Source organism: Scyliorhinus canicula, chromosome 17 (assembly GCF_902713615.1).
Source record: "Scyliorhinus canicula chromosome 17, sScyCan1.1, whole genome shotgun sequence".
NCBI classification, from domain to species: Eukaryota; Metazoa; Chordata; class Chondrichthyes; order Carcharhiniformes; family Scyliorhinidae; genus Scyliorhinus; species Scyliorhinus canicula.
The window spans coordinates 62,315,018-62,331,578 of NC_052162.1; positions in this window are offsets into that span (position 1 = coordinate 62,315,018).

Here is a 16,561-nt window from a genome sequence, read left to right on the forward strand (position 1 = left end):
AGGGCTGACACTGACTTCACATCACTGCCTCCACCATCCCAGAGACACTCACCTCGGTTGGGTACTTTAGTGAAGAGGCTCCTGGAGCACTATGTGATGCACACCACACACTTGTTGGGGTACATAATGTGGAGGCAGGAACACCCGAATGGTTAAAGGATGGCCCGCCCCCAGGGACTAGCTGCCGTCCAGTCAGGTCCAGCACTTTTGGAAAGGGCAGTGCCATCGACGCTGGAGATGCAGGCGCAGAGCTGGAAACTACATGAGGGGGAGTCAGCAACCATCCAGCACCTGCAGGTGCAGCTGGAGGAGTCGAACTGCCTGCAGGAGTAGGAGGCATGGCCGATCATGAGTGCCGCCCATGCCAATACCGCACGGGTGTGGTCCAATATGGAGGCCTTGGGTGCGGAGGTATCGACCATGGCTCCAGATGTCCAGGGCCTGGGGCACTCTGTGCGGGCATTAGCTGAGTTATTGGACAGGGCTGCGCTGTCACAGGCAGCTATGTACCAGGGCCACCTGGATATTGCTGCATTGCTTCAGAGCATGGCCCAATCACAATGGGCCATGGCTGCGAGCGTCGAGAACATTGGCCTGGTGAAGCCTGACAAAAGCCAGACACAAAGGGCCTTGGCATGGTCATTGATTGATGTAGCCCAGTCCAAGGGGGACATGGCCCAGTCCAAGAGAGATGTGGCACAGTCCCAGATGGACATGACACAGCCCCTGTGATCCTTGGCCACAAAAATGGAGACCATGGTCGAGACAAAAGTAGGCCTCCAGGATTGGTAGAGCCATGTGATGGTGGAGCCCCCGGAACTCAATCCGGCTGCCCCCGGGGGCCATCAGGCATCCCGAGGGAGGAGGAGGTGATAGGACCCATGCCAGGGACCCCGCTTGGGGAACACCGGCACCCCGCAGCACCTCTGAATTCCAGCCCCCCATGAGTCCCTGTTGCTGCTAGGGCCCCCAGGGAAGTTGGGGGTGCCCGCAATGTCCACTCTTGCAGGCAATAGGGATCTGGGCCAGAGATGCGGGGACGCCATGTGGTAGGGCTTAACACGGTGCATGAAGCATCTGCTCCAGACCCCCCCACCACCACCAACTCCCCAACAAGGTCTGTGGCTCCATGTGATGGAATGGCTAGCACACATCCAGGGATCACCCAGGCGGACAATGATATGTGACACCAGGGCGGGAGTCAGACATTATGGAGCATCAGAGCTCATCGCGGAGCAGGTCATCATCACCCTCCACCCCATGGACCAGACCCACTGATGCTTTCTGTCATAATATACACACAGTTATATGATGGTGCACAGACAGGCAGTGATTGACACAGGATGACCAATGAACACACAGAACACAGCAGCCAATCACCAGACAGGCACGACCACTATAAAGCCAGAGGGCACTAGTTTTCCTGCTCTCTCGGGATCCAGCCTCTGAGACAGTCAGAGCTCGTGAGCAGCAACTAGAACATACACCCTGTGGTAGTAAGATAGTCTGGTCAGGTTAGCCTCAGGTCTCCAGTCAAGTCAGCATAGTGTCGACCCGCAGTTAAAGCATGTATTATAGTTAAGAGTTCAATGAAATCAAGTTGCATTTCTTCAAGTGTTAATAGTTCAATAAAATCGAGTTGCCTGTCTCTCTCACCACTGCAGTAAACGCTGTCCTCGCAGACCCAGCTTACCCAACACATCATGGTACCAGTGAGTCATGCTCGAGTTTGACGGACCTACCTTGAGATAGTCTGCCTTTGACCAGCGATCAGCCATCCGGTAACATGGACAGAATCCGCCCTCCCCCGCAGCTCCGCATCGCCGGCAACCTTGGTGCTAAGTGGAAGATTTTCAAGCAGAAGTTCCAGCTATATCTTGAAGCCACCAACCTTGAAGCCGCATCGGATGCCAGGAAGATTGCTCTCTTCCTCTCTATGGCCGGGGACCACGCCATCCACAACTTTAACTCCCTCACCTTTGCTGAAGGCGAGGACAAGACAAAGTTTAAAACAGTTCTGCAGAAGTTCGACAGCCACCGTGACATCGAAGTCAATGAGAGCTTTGAACACTATGTGTTCCAGCAGAGGCTTCAGGGTAAGGATGAACCTTTTCAGTCCTTCTCAACCCATCTCCGTATCCTCGCGCAGTCCTGCAACTACGGCTCCACTTCCGACTCCATGATCCGGGATCAGATCATTTTCGGGGTCCACTCCGATCCCCTTCGCCAGCAGCTCCTTAAAGTTAAGCAGTCACCCTTACCATCGCCATCGAGACCTGCGTCCTACACGAGCACGCTAACAACCGCTACTCTCATAGCAAGGTGGCAAAAACGGCACGGCAAAACCCCCACGATGCGGAACGGTGCAGGCCATCAAATAGCTCCAGGGCCTGAGTCTGGGTGAGGGCAGCCATTTTGCGCGCTTTTCCTGGGTTCCTGCGCATGCACGCCACGACCAAGTGGACGGCGAGGCCAACGACCGAACTGCGCAAGTGCGCACGTCGTTCGACCACACTGCGCATGCGCGGTGGCGCACAGAACGTCCTGATGTCGGTGCCATGACGTGCAACAACTGTGGCTCCGTCCATTTAAAGCGGCAATGTCCCGCGAAATCTTGACGCTGTCTCCAGTGTGGCAAGCTTGACCACTACACAGTCCTTTGCAGATCTGCTCAACTGCCCAACACACAGCGATCCCAGCTGCAGCGCAGGAGCGTCCGGTCAGTACAGCAACCCGTGGCGATTCCGACTCCAACATTCTTCCAGATCCCAACACCGAGAGCCTCACTTCCCCATTCCGGGTGGGCATCATCACCAAGCATACGCTGCCTTCTGCAAAGATGGTGAAACAACTCCCTGTAATGAGCATTGATCCGGACGACGAGTGGTGTGCCACCCTTACGGTCAACAAGGCTCGCATACACTTCAGGCTGGACACCGGCGCTTCAGCGAACCTCATTTCAAACTCTGCTATGCAATGTTGCTGAGGAGGTGGTAGGCCATCATGATGCAGGAGATCCTCCTAGGGCTGTTTTTGCCCCTCCAGATTGGTCCAGGCACCTGAGCCGTGAATGCTAATGCAACACTCAATCACGCCCCTGGTTGCTGCATGGGCATGGGTTCCCGCTTGGTCTGAGGCCTACGGATAAGTATCATCAGTCATGACTGCATCAGATAATTCCTGTCGCCCAGGAGCCAGCTCACTCGGGGTAGCGCCATGATGGTGTCGGGCACCATCAAGTGTGCCAGGACAAAGACACCATGCACAATGCCAGGATAGCGGGCGCAGGTGTGCACAATGTGCAGCCAGTGTCACACGCCAGCTACACTTTGAGGAAATGGAATCCATTCCGGATGATGAAGGGCATTCCCGCATGCGCCATTGCCCCTCGGGGGGTCGGACACCCCTTGGACCTGGGGATGCCAGTGATTGCGGTGATTCCTGCTGCCCGGGCAAGCTGGTGGGCTCGGTCCAGATCGAAGGCAATGCATTGTGCCGCCTGGCAGATAGGGCATCCGTTATGGTGCAGGTGCAACTGTCCACAAAGGTCTAGGAGATTCCAGACAGGTCCCTGCTCAACGCCTAGACGATCGATGGCATAGAAATTCAGGTCGACTGTCACCTTGATAATCACTGTGTGCGGGTTTGATTAGAATGCACTTAGTGTTTGGAATGCACTTACCTTTATTTGGTGTGGTAAATATTTATAAACATTGAGAGGGCAGCACGGTGGCCTAGTGGTTAGCACAACCGCCTCACGGCGCTGAGGTCCCAGGTTCGATCCCGGCTCTGGGTCACTGTCCGTGTGGAGTTTGCACATTCTCCCCGTGTCTGCGTGGGTTTCGCCCCCACAACCCACAAATGTGCAGAGTAGGTGGATTGGCCATGCTAAATTGCCCCTTAATTGGAAAAAATAATTGGGTAATCTAAATTTAAAAAAAAAAACATTGAGGTTTCACCACTTAAGAGTCACTGATCCATGAAGGGAGATGAATGAATCAAGGCCACAGCTGGTTTGTGGAAGCTGTCAATCATAGCCCATTACTAGAAAGTTATGAATGACTTGCAGCTAATTGATCTGAGGGGTCTAGATGCAGGTCACAGCTGTTTTCCTTTGAATGGACACATGGAGCTTCCAGGTAAGTGTTACAGTTGTAATTTATTTTACTGACCTGTCTTGACTGCTTTCTACCTTCCAGGCAGGGGCCTCTGTTTCGGGGGGAGGGGGGTGGTGTTATGGTGGGGTCCGGGTGGAGATCTGTGGGAGGTCCCTTTAGTTAGGGGGCCTTTCTGGTGGTGCCTTTAGTTAGGGGCTTTTCTGGTGGTCCCTTTAGTTCAGGGGTCTTTGTGGGAGTCCCTCGAGTCAGGGGGCCTCTGTGGGGAGTCTCTTTAGTTAGGGGGGTCTCCCTATTTATAGAATCATAGAATTTACAGTGCTGAAAGAGGCCATTTGTCCCATCGAGTCTGACCTGCTTTTGGAAAGAGCACCCTACTTAAGCCCACAAACCCTATCCCGCAAGTCAGCAATCCCACGTAACCTAAAGGCAATTTAGCATGGCCAAACCATCTGACCTGAACATCTTTGGACTTTATAGGGGTTCTTGAGGGGTCTCCCTATTAGAGGTGTCCCAGGGGGGTCTCCCTATTGCAGGTGTCATGGGGGGGATTTTCCCTATTACAAGGGTCCATGGTGGTAGATTTCCTATTGCAGAGGTCCTTCATGGGAAATGTCCCTATTATATGGGTCCAGGGGCGGGGAGCGGGGGGGGGATCCCGATTGCAGGTGCCCTGGGGGGGGTCTCCCTCATTAGGGGGTCACTGAGGGGGGGCTCGTGTTAGGTCAGGTTGGGTCACGCCCCTACTTAGGGCGGCGGGACATCCAGACTTTCCGGGGTGGGGGCTGCTTTGCGGTGCAGGGGGTGGGGTTTAGGTGCGTGTTGGGGGGGGGGGGGGGGGGGAGGGGTGTGCCTACTAGACCTCGTCATGCATGAATTTTCATGGCAAGGGATACAGAATTGTATCCTGATTTGCGCTCCCGGAAGGATCGTAAATCAATTGTAATGCTCCTCCGGAGAGAGAAAATAGTCTCCCAAATGGTGAATTCACCCCTCTGTCCTCAGATGAGCTAATTACGGGGCAGCCTGTAATGAGAAATAGAAAGGGCAAAGGCCAGATTGTTTGGAGGACACCAGAGGTAATGTTGCAAATGTGAAGAAAAACCATTGCACATGATTCTCTGGCTGCGATTAGATAGATTAGACTGGAACCATTCAGTCCCACCCAGATGGGCAACAGTGGAGAGGCTTTGGAGGATGGTGTGGTCAACTGAGTTAAATGTTGCAGACAGGGTCAAGAAGGACGAGGAGGATAAATGACCTTTGTCACAGTCACACAGTGACTTTTATCTGTCGCTTTGATAAGGCTTGTCCATCTAAGCTGAAACGTGTCAGCTGAGAATGAATCTCACTTCCATACACATGTTTTGCAGCATGGTTACTGCAGCATGATCAAGAATTGAGAGATTGAATTACATGAAATACTTGTCTTTCAAATTAACAAAATAACGTGTTTCCATTAAAGTTGGCAATGTTTCATTCCGACCAAAAGTTTCAAAAAGTCCTGCCTTTTATGTGATGTCTAATCGCATCTCTCAGAAGCATCAAAAAGTGCCTCACATTCAAAGGATTACATTTAATTTGCAGTGGCAGTTGTTATGGAGGTAAATATAGCAACAATTTTGCACACAGCAAGATGCCACAAACAGTTGTGAGGTTAATCTAAATTTGGTAATGAAAACATGTCAGGACTATTGCCGTTAGATAATGTCCAGGCAGCTTCCCTTCAAACACGGTTGCGAGAACTTTAATATCCAGCTGAGCTGGGAAAAGGCAAATAGGGGCTGGGATTTGGGACGAAGAACAGTTTACAGATTTCGCGATCCGAGTCGATTTCTGCTCCAAGTGCGACATTAATCCAAACAAAACATTTCCTGGAAAACGTTCTGTCAAAACCGAAACATTTTTTTTTCCAAGGGTTTAGATTTTCCTCTGACCAATTATCACATCCCAAGAGAAACAGACAGTTTGATTCAAGGTTGCAATGTGAATTATGGTGTGAAAATTAATCTTCTTTCAGACCCCGAGAGATAGATTTATGACGAGCAGAAGAAACAGCTTCAGGAAGGCAGGACTCAGAATGAACACAAAGAGGAATTTAGGAGCCTGGGAACAGGAGTAGGTCATTAAACTCCCTTGAGCATATGACACCATTCAATTAGATCACGGCATTTCTGCAAGCTCAACTCTAGTTACATATGCACCTTACATACTCCATAATCCTTGGTAGCTAAAAGGAAAATGCTAGCGTAAGCTGGTGTGGCAGCATGTTGGACTGGGTGAAGTGAGAGAATTGGCAGGTTGAACTGAAGTGTGGAAGAGTGTCAGATTGAATGGAAACAGCAAAGTGAGAAACTATTTGGGAGGCGGTGGAGTAGTGGTATTGTCACTGGATTAGTTATTCAGAGGTCCAGGGTAATGCTCTGGGGTCCTGGGTTGAGTCCCAGCGGGGCAGATGGTGCAATTTGAATTCAATTGCAAATCTGGAATTAAAAGTCTAATGATGACCAATTAAATCATTGTCGATTGTCACTAAATACCCATCTGGTTAACTCAGGGGGCTGGTTTAGCTCACTGGGCTAAATCTCTGGCTTTTAAAGCAGACCAAGCAGGCCAGCAGCACAGTTCGATTCCCGTACCAGCCTCCCCGGACAGGCGCCGGAATGTGGCGACTAGGGGCTTTTCACAGTAACTTCATTGAAGCCTACTCGTGACAATAAGCGATTTTCATTTCATTTCATTTCATGTCCTTCAGGGAAGGAAGTCTGCTGTCCTTACCCCGTCTGGCCTTCATATGACTCCAGATCCACACTGCGATGGGGTGGACTCTTAACTGCCCCCCCCCCCCCCCCCCCCCCCCCCGCTGAAATGACCTAGCAAGCCACTCAGTTCAAGGGAACTAGGGGTGGGCATCAAATGCTGGCCCAGCCAGTGAAGCCCACATCCCAAGAAAGAATAATATGGGCAGCATGGTAGCATAGTGGTTAGCACAATTGCTTCACAGCTCCAGGGTCCCAGGTTCGATTCCCGGCTTGGGTCACTGTCTGTGCGGAGTCTGCACATTCTCCCCGTGTCTGCGTGGGTTTCCTCCGGGTGCTCCGGTTTCCTCCCACAGTCCAAAGATGTGCAGGTTAGGTGGATTGGCCATGCTAAATTGCCCTTAGTCCAAAATTGCCTTTAGTGTTGGGTTACTGGGTTATGGGGATAGGGTGGGGTGCGGGCTTGGATAGGGTGCTCTTTCCAAGAGTCGGTGCAGACTCGATGGGCCGAATGGCCTCCTTCTGCACTGTAAATTCTATGAATAAAAAAAACATCAAGGGAGGAAAATAGCGACTTGTTGAACTGAGTGAATGAAAGAGTGTTGAGTGGACCTAGAAGGGGAGAAAGCGAAAACCCATGGCTGGCAGCTCCCGGCATTCACTGGCCGTACCGGGCATGAGTGAGAACACAACGCGGCCAGTGGAGTGCGCCCTAAATGAACTTGTAGGTCCCCCACCCATAGGCAATGTCACCCCCCCCCCTTCCACAACATCCATGGGCAGTACCTCACACCCACCAAGTGAGAACACCTCACTATGGTGTCCATGAGGGCTTCCCCTCTTTATGCCCTCCACGGTGGCAGTACCAGGTCGGCAGTGCCAAGGTGCCCATATTCCAGGGGGGGGGGGGAGCCAGGGGGCACTATCCCTGACCACCCAGGGGCATGCAATGGCCCATGAGTAGTCCCAGGTGTCATGCCGCCCAGTCCATGTTCTTGTGGACCAGTACTGATTGGTGCCTGCTTGAGCATTGCTAGGGAGGCCGGTGAATTGAGGGAGGCCTGTAGATCCCAGGTAGATGGGCCTTAAGTAGGTTTAAGACCTACTTCAGCAAGCATTATGAGGTCCCTCCCCTTTTGGGCAGAGTCCGATTCCGACACCTCGTGGGTCCTGAGTGAATCCCCACCCCCAATAACGCTTCCACATCCCCACTCGGGCAGCACGGTAGCATTGTGGATAGCACAATTGCTTCACAGCTCCAGGGTCCCAGGTTCAATTCCGGCTTGGGTCACTGTCTGTGCGGAGTCTGCACATCCTCCCCGTGTGTGCGTGGGTTTCCTCCGGGTGCTCCGGTTTCCTCCCACAGTCCAAAGATGTGCAGGTTAGGTGGATTGGCCGATAAATTGCCCTTAGTGTCCAAAATTGCCCTTAGTGTTGGGTGGGATTACTGGGTTATGGGGAAAGGGTGGAGGTATTGACCTTGGGTAGGGTGCTCTTTCCACGAGCCGGTGCAGACTCGATGGGCCGAATGGCCTCTTTGTGCACTGTAAATTCTATGATAAATCACAATAGAAAAAGTTTATGAAGTGCTCTGTTAATGGAACTGTAGTGCAAGGTCCTAATTAAGCGCCACCCTTAACCTGCCGTGAAGCTGTGTTGATATAGGCAACAAAGAAAATGAAGATCACTACGTTGCCTGCCCAGGTGAAGCTATTTAACTTTCTCTTACACTCATCTACAGTCCTTGGGGTCAGCAAGTTGGCAGTCAGTACCAGTGCTACCCCCCTCCAGGTTACTATTTCCAAGAGGTTGGCATGTCTACACACCCTGGAGTCTGCCTCCTGTCTTCAATATACTCCATAGGGGTTTAGGAATCAGACTCAGTGAGATTCTGTGACTGCCTCCTGGCTGACACCATACCAAGTTCCCTTATCAGACTGCTTGGTACGTAGACATAATTCCTGAAAGGTATGATGGAAAGATTGAATAGTTTCAGGAAGCAGGTGTGGGGTTAGAAGTGATAGCATTTGGAGGTCAGGATCACAGTCACTGAAGGCATGAACCCTGAGGTGGAAGCAGCCCAGATTATTTTAATGTGGCCCAGAGGAACACTCCTCACCGCAAAGGTACTTGTCACTTGCTTTTACTGTGCATGCTTTGACCGGTTCTTGCCTAAAATGGCAATCAGGATCCAATTTACACAATCGGATTTGATTTCCATATTACAAGAGGTATGCTGCCTGAAGCAGTTTTTGGCACAGAGCAGTAGGCCCTTTGTAAAATGGAGCTAGCCAGTGCTAGCCATTGCCATTGAAAGTCAATTGCGATGGCGACTTCCGGTGACGGCTCTGAAGGAGTAAGTCGCACATTTGGTAGCTCCCGTTCGGATCGGAATTTTGGACCTTTTCCCCCGATTTTCTACCGGACGTGAACTGTAAAACTGAAGACAGAGGCAATTCTGTACTGAATTCCCACATCGGTGCACGGAGAGAAGGACGAGAAGTGCTCGTAAAGGCAGAAATGGAAAGACAGAGAAGGCTTGGGCTGAAGGAGGACCGGACCACTGGTTTGGCGATCCAGCGGTCAACGGAGCAGTTGATGCAAGTTATTCAGGAAGACTTTGCTAAGCAGAAACGGGACTGCTTGGACCTGATAAAAGAGTCAATTGAGTGGCTGGAGCTTAGATTGGAAGCCCAAGATCGGGCTATCCAGAAGGTGGAGAAGGCGCTGGCTGAGCAGGAGGAACATCAAACTGCGGTGGAGTTGGAGGTGCAGCAGAAGAAGCTCCTGGAGAAGGTGGAGGTCCTAGAGAATAGGTCCCGCTGGCAGAACTTGAGAATCGTTAGGCTCCCGGAGGGGTCCGAAAGAGCGGACGCTGGGGCATACATCGCAGATATCTTTGAGAAGCTACTGGGGGATGGGGCATTCTCCAGACCCTTGGAGGTGGACAGGGATCACAGAAAACTCGCGAGGAAGCGGCGAATGGGAGATCCCCCGAGGGCAATGGTGGTGAGATTCCACAGGTACTCAGATAAGGAGCGCATTCTACAGTGGGCCAAGCAGACATGGAGCTGTAAGTGGGACAACAGTATCCTGCGGGTCTACCAAGACCTGAGTGTGGAGGTGGCCAGGAGAAGATCAGGCTTCAACCAGATTAAGTTGATCCTTTTTAAGAAAAAGGTGAAGTTCGGACTGTTGTATCCGGCCCATCTCTGGGTCACGTATGAGGAACAGCGCTTTTATTTCGAGTCGCCTGAGGACGCGCTGGACTTTGTGAAAAGGAAAGGACTGGTGGTGGACTGAGAACTTTTGAACTTTGCTGCAACGTTCATGTTTTTTTTCTTTTTGTCTCTGTTCTTTCAAAAAACGTTTCTCGTTTTTCGTTTTGTGGAAGCTGTTTGTAATGCTTTCTGTATTGATTTGGGACCAGTGGCAGAACTGAGTGAGTTTAGGTTTTCATTTGCACTGTTGGGGGATGGAGGTATGCTTGGTTAGATTTTGGTGTTTTTCTGTCGGGCAATTGTGCGGGGATTGTTTGATGTTGATGAGTCTGTTTATATGAGCCGTGGGGAGGGTGGGGAGGGAACAATAGATGTCATAGAATTTACGGTGCAGAAGGAGGCTATTTGGCCCATCGAGTCTGCACCGGCCCTTGGAAAGAGCACCCTACCTAAGCCCGCACCTCCACCTTCTCCTCGTAACCCAGTAACAGCTAACCTGTACATTTTTGGACTGTGGGAGGAAACCGGAGCACCGGGAGGAAACCCACGCAGACAAGGGTGGGAGACTATCCTGCACCAGGGAAGGGGGCCACCAAGCCAACTGGGCGGGCTACCTCACATAAATGGGGGTGTGTGCATATGTTCGGTTTATAAAAGGGGTTGGGTTTCAGAGTCAGGGCCGGCCCAAGGCACCGGCAACTCAGGCAGTCGCCCGGGGCGCCATGTGCTAGGGGGCGCCAGAGACTCGGGTCCCGCGCATGCGCAGTTGGGCCGGTGCCAAATGCGCATGCGCGGTGGCCGCCCTCCCCCATGGCGGCCCCCTCCGCCTCGGGCCCGCCCACCCCGCCTCCGCCTCGGCCCCCCCCCCCGCCTCGGGCCCGCCGCCCCCCCCCGCCTCGGGCTCGGCCCCCCCCCCCCCGCCTCGGGCTCGGCCCCCCCCCCCGCCTCGGGCTCGGCCCCCCCCCCGCCTCGGGCTCGGTCCCCCTCGGCCCCGCCCCCCCTCAGCCCCCCGGCCCCGCCCCCCCCTCGGCCCCGGCCCCCCCCTCGGCCCCGCCCCCCCCTCGGCCCCCCCCTTCGGCCCCCCGGCCCCGCCCCCCCCACCCGCCCCCCCCCCCCCCCCCCCCCCCCCCCCCGAAGGGCGCCGAAGTTCAGCTTGCCCGGGGCACCAGCAACCCTAGGGCCGGCGCTGTTCAGAGTGTTGTTACTACTGGGGGGAGGAGTTCTGCTGACAAGGGAGAGATTGGGCCAAGGGTCAGAGAGGAGGTTGGGGGCGGAGGCTGTCTGCGGGCGGGCCAGTGGAGGCACGGAGCATGGGCTGGAGGTGGGCCCAAAAAAGGGGATGGCGAAGGGGGGGGGGGGGGGGGGTGCAATGAGCCACCCAACCAAGCTGATCACCTGGAATGTTCGAGGGTTAAATGGGCCGGTCAAGAGGGCACATGTGTTCGTGCATTTTAGGGGACTGAAGGCAGATGTGGTAATGTTGCAGGAGATGCACCTTAGAGTAGCTGACCAGATTAGATTGAGGAAAGGCTGGGTCAGTTGGGTCTTTCATTCGGGACTGGATTTAAAGGCTAGAGGGGTCGCAATCCTGATCAATAAGCGGGTGGTGTTTGAGACGGGTAGAATACTCTCGGATGTGGGAGGTCGGTATATTATGGGGCTGGTTTAGCACACTGGGCTAAATAGCTGGCTTGCAATGCAGAACAATGCCAGAAGTGCAGGTTCAATTCCCATACTGGCCTCCCCAACAGGTGCCGGAATGTGGCGACTAGGGGCTTTTCACAGTAACTTCATTGAAGCCTACTTGTGACAATAAGCGATTGTTATTATATTATTATGGTCAGTGGGAAACTGGACGGGGTGCAGGTGGTATTAGTAAATGTGTATGCGTCAAATTGGGATGATGTGGAGTTTATAAAGAGGATGATGGGGAAGATACCGGATCTGGACTCGCACAGTTTGGTCATGGGAGGGGACTTCAATACAATTATCGACTCTGGTTGAGACCGGTCAAGCTCGAAAACGGGCAGGGTGGAGCAGATGTGGGGGGGGGGGGGGGTGGATCCAGATTTAGGCAGCCGAGGGTGAAGGGGTTCTCCTTCTACTCACACGTGCATAAAGTGTACTCCCGGATCGATTTCTTCATTTTTAGCAGGGCCTTACTGGCAGGGGTGGTGGACACGGGGTACTCAGCGATCACTATCTCAGACCATGCTCCGCACTGGGTTGACCTGCAGGCCAGTAAATACAGTAACCAGCATCCGCACTGGAGGTTAGCTGTGAGACTTTTGGCTGACGAAGGTGTGTGAGCAGCTGAGGAAATGTGTTCAGAACTACCTGCAGGTCAACGACACGGGGGAAATTTCAGCAGTGATGGTCTGTGAAGCACTGAAGGCGGTGGCCAGAGGGGAGCTGATACCGATAGGGGCGAAGGTGGACAGGGCAGAGACTGACCGTCTGGTTTAGGAGATACTACAGATCGATAGGAGCTATGCGGAGACCCCAGAGGCAGGGCCTTTAAGGGAACGGCGGAGGCTACAGGCGGAATTCGGCTTGTTAACCACAGGGAGGGCGGTGGAGCAGCTGAGAAAGGCAAAGGGGGCGATCTATGAGTATGGAGAGAAGGCCAGCAGAATGCTTGCACAGCAGCTTAGAAAGAGGGAGGCAGACAGGGAGATAGGGAAAGTAAATGACGGAGATGGGAACCTGTTTGGAGATTCAGCAGGGGTGAATAAGGCGTTTAGGGGCATCTACAGTAGGCTGTATAGGTCGGAACCTCCTACTGGGCTGGAGGGGATGAGGCACTTCTTTGGGGGGGGGGATGAATTTCCCAAAGGTGGACGGGGAGCTGGTGGAAGGGCCGGGGGCACCGATCCGTTTGGAAGAGATAGTGGAGGATCTGAAGGCCATGCAGTCGGGTAAAGCCCCGGAGCCGGACGGGTACCCAGTGGGGTTTTATAAAAAGTTCTCTGGGATATTGGGGCCGGCGTTGATGAGGATGTTCAATGGGGCCAGGGAAAGAGGGGTGCTGCCCCCGACGATGTCACAGGCCACGATTTCGCTGATTCTGAAGCAGGACAAGAACCCGGAGCTGTGTGGGTCCTACAGGCCGATCTGCCTGTTGAATGTGGATGCCAAACTGCTGGCCAACATTTTGTCCTCCAGGATTGAGGATTGTGTTCTGGACGTTATTGAGGAGGTCCAGACGGGGTTTGTTAAGGGGAGGCAGTTGGTAGCCAATATAAGAAGGTTGTTAAATATGATCATGATGCCCCCTGAAGGTAGGTAGGTGGAGGTAGTGATTGCAATGGATGCATTGCAATATTGCTAGCATATTGCGAGTATTGAGGATGCAGAAAAGGCTTTTGATTGGGTAGAATGGGACTATCTGTGGGAGATACTGGGACGGTTCGGATTTGGGTGGGGCTTTATTGACTGGGTCAGGTTACTGTATCAGGCTCCTGTGGCAAGTGTACGGATGAATAGGACAACATCGGACTATTTTAGACTGCACCGGAGGACGAGACAGGGATGCCTCCTCTCCCCACTGTTGTTCGCACTAGCTACAGAGCCGTTGGCAATTGCTCTGAAAGCCTCAAGGGTCTGGAAGAGGCTGGTCCAGGGGGGGGGGGGGGGGGGGGGGAGGGGGGGGGGGGGGGGGGGGGGATGGAACGCAAAGTCTCGCTCTATGCAGATGACCTGCTTCTGTATGTATCTGACCCATTAGAGGGGATGGAAGAAATCATGAGGATTAGAGGGGAATTTGGCCGGTTTTCGGGGTATAAGCTAAATATGGGGGAAAGTGAAATGTTTGCGGTCCAGGCGAGGGGACAGGAGAGGCGATTGGGAGAGCTGCCGTTTAGATTAGTAGGGGGAAGCTTTAGGTACCTAGGCATTCGAGTAGCCCGGGAATGGGACCGGCTTCATAAATTAAATCTGACCCGGCTAGTAGACCAAATGAAGGACGATTTTTGGAGATGGGCCGCGCTCTCGTTAGCATTAGCTGGGAGGGTGCAGGCGGTGAAGATGACGGTCCTCCCGAGATTCCTGTTCATGTTTCAGTGTCTCCCCATCTTTATTCTGCGGTCCTTTTTTTAAAAACGGGTCAACAAATTGATCTCTGTCTTTGTTTGGGCGGGCAAGACCCCGTGGGTAAGGAAGGTAATGCTTGAGCAGAGTCAGGGAGAGGGCAGGCTGACGCTGCCAAAGTTTAGTAACTATTACTGGGTGGCGAATATAGCCATGATCAGGAAGTGGGTGGTGGGGGATGGGTCGGCATGGGAGCGTATGGAGGCGGCTTCATGCAAGGGCACCAGTTTGGGGGTGTTGGTAACTGCGCCTCTGCCGTTCCCATTGGCATGGTACTCCACCAGCCCTGTGGTGGTGGCGGCCCTGAGAGTCTGGGGGCAATGGAGAAGACATGTGGGAGCAGAGGGAGCATCGGTCTGGTCCCCAATCTGTAATAATCACCGGTTTGCCCCGGGAAGTATGGATGGGGGGTCCCGGATATGGCGGAGAGCAGAGATTGAGAGGATGGGGGATATGTTTACAGAGGGGAGCTTTCCGAGTATGAGGACGCTGGAGGAGAAGTTTAGGTTGGCGAGGGGAAACAAATTCAGGTATCTGCAGGTGCGGGACTTCCTACATAAACAGGTGTCAACCTTTCCGCTCCTACCGCTAAGGAGGATTCAGGACAAGGTAGTTTCCAGAGGGTGGGTAGGAGAAGGGAGCGTCCCGGACATTTACAAGGAACTTACAGGGTCAGAGGATACGCAGACCGAGGAGCTGAAGCGCAAGTGGGAGGAGGAGCTGGGTGGAGGGATGGAGGATGGTCTATGGGCAGACGCGTTGAGTAGAGTCAACGCATCCGCAACATGGGCCAGGCTCAGCCTGATACAATTTAAGGTCGTTCACTGGGCTCACGTGACAGTGGCCGGATGAGCAGATTCTTTGGGGTGGAAGACAGGTGTGCAAAATGTGCGGGAGGACCAGCGAACCATGTCCACATGTTCTGGGCATGTCCGAAGCTTAGGGGATTTTGGCAGGGGTTTGCAGATGTCATGTCCACGGTGTTAAAAACAAAGGTGGCACTGAGTTCAGAGGTGGCGATTTTCGGGGTGTCGGAAGACCCGGGAATCCAGGAGGAGAAAGAGGCAGACGTTCTGGCCTTTGCTTACCTGGTAGCCCGGAGACAGATACTATTAGCTTGGAGGGACTCAAAGCCCCCGAAGTCGGAGACCTGGCTATCGGACATGGCTCGCTTTCTCTGTTTGGAGAAAATCAAGTTCGCCTTGAGAGGGTCATTGTTAGGGTTCACCCGGAGGTGGCAACCGTTCGTCGATTTCTTTGGGGAAAATTAATCGTCAGCAGAAGGTGGGGGGGGGCATTAGATTAGCTTAGCGTAGGGGGTTAATAAAGATGAGACCTGTAAGGGAGGGAGACGGCTTTTGCACTAGGTTTATAGTTCAATGTACATTGTTTATTGTGTTGTTGTTAAAATACCAAAAAATACCTCAATAAAATGTTTATTAAAAAAAAAGAAAATCAATCGCGATAGTGTGCTTCTTTTGGGTTAACCAAATAAACCAAATAGGGGCTGTTTAGTACAGGGCTAAATCACTGGCTTTGAATGCAGACCAAGGCAGGCCAGCAGCACGGTTCGATTCCCGTAATGGCCTCCCCGAACAGGCGCCGGAATGTGGCGACTAGGGGCTTTTCACAGTAACTTCATTGAAGCCTACTCGTGACAATGAGCGATTTTCATTTAATTTCATTTCATAAACTGAATCATCGAACTGAAAGAGAAATTAAAATGACAATCCCTTAAAGGGATACTGCTTCAAAATAAACAGAAGCACAAAGAAAACTTAAAACATCAAAACAAAGTGTGTCAATAAAACACTCCAGCCCCTGCGGAGTCCACCAGGCATGGAAAATATCTTTACACACATATATATATAAACAATTAGTTGTGTCAATTGGCCACACAGTGGGTGACCACACCACAGAGGTTCCCACTCCTGGTAGTACCCCAAGGCGGTGGTGTTATGGGCCAGGATTTAGAAACTCCAAAGTGTATTATGAGGTTCGCCTGACCTATAACTTTTTTCTGAATTTGGCTAGGATGAGCACAAGAGCCCTCACTTGAGGTTTGATTCAACGGTCTTCCTAGACACTTTAATCAAAATAAGCTTTATTCTAAGAATTTAGTTAGCATTTATATAAACACACAGCAAGAATTTTTATCAATTTTTATCAAATATAAAGATACCCCAAAGCTACAGTAATCTATGTATAACACTTAATGAATTCCCCCTTAACTGTTCCAATTCAAAAACAAAATCTCATAACCCAAAAAAGCCTTTTCAAGGGCGTGGCCCATCACTCTGCATTTCCACTTGAATAAGACTGGCTTTTCCTGAGATTCTGACCCCGTCTCACCAGCAGATTTAAACCCTTCTGGAAA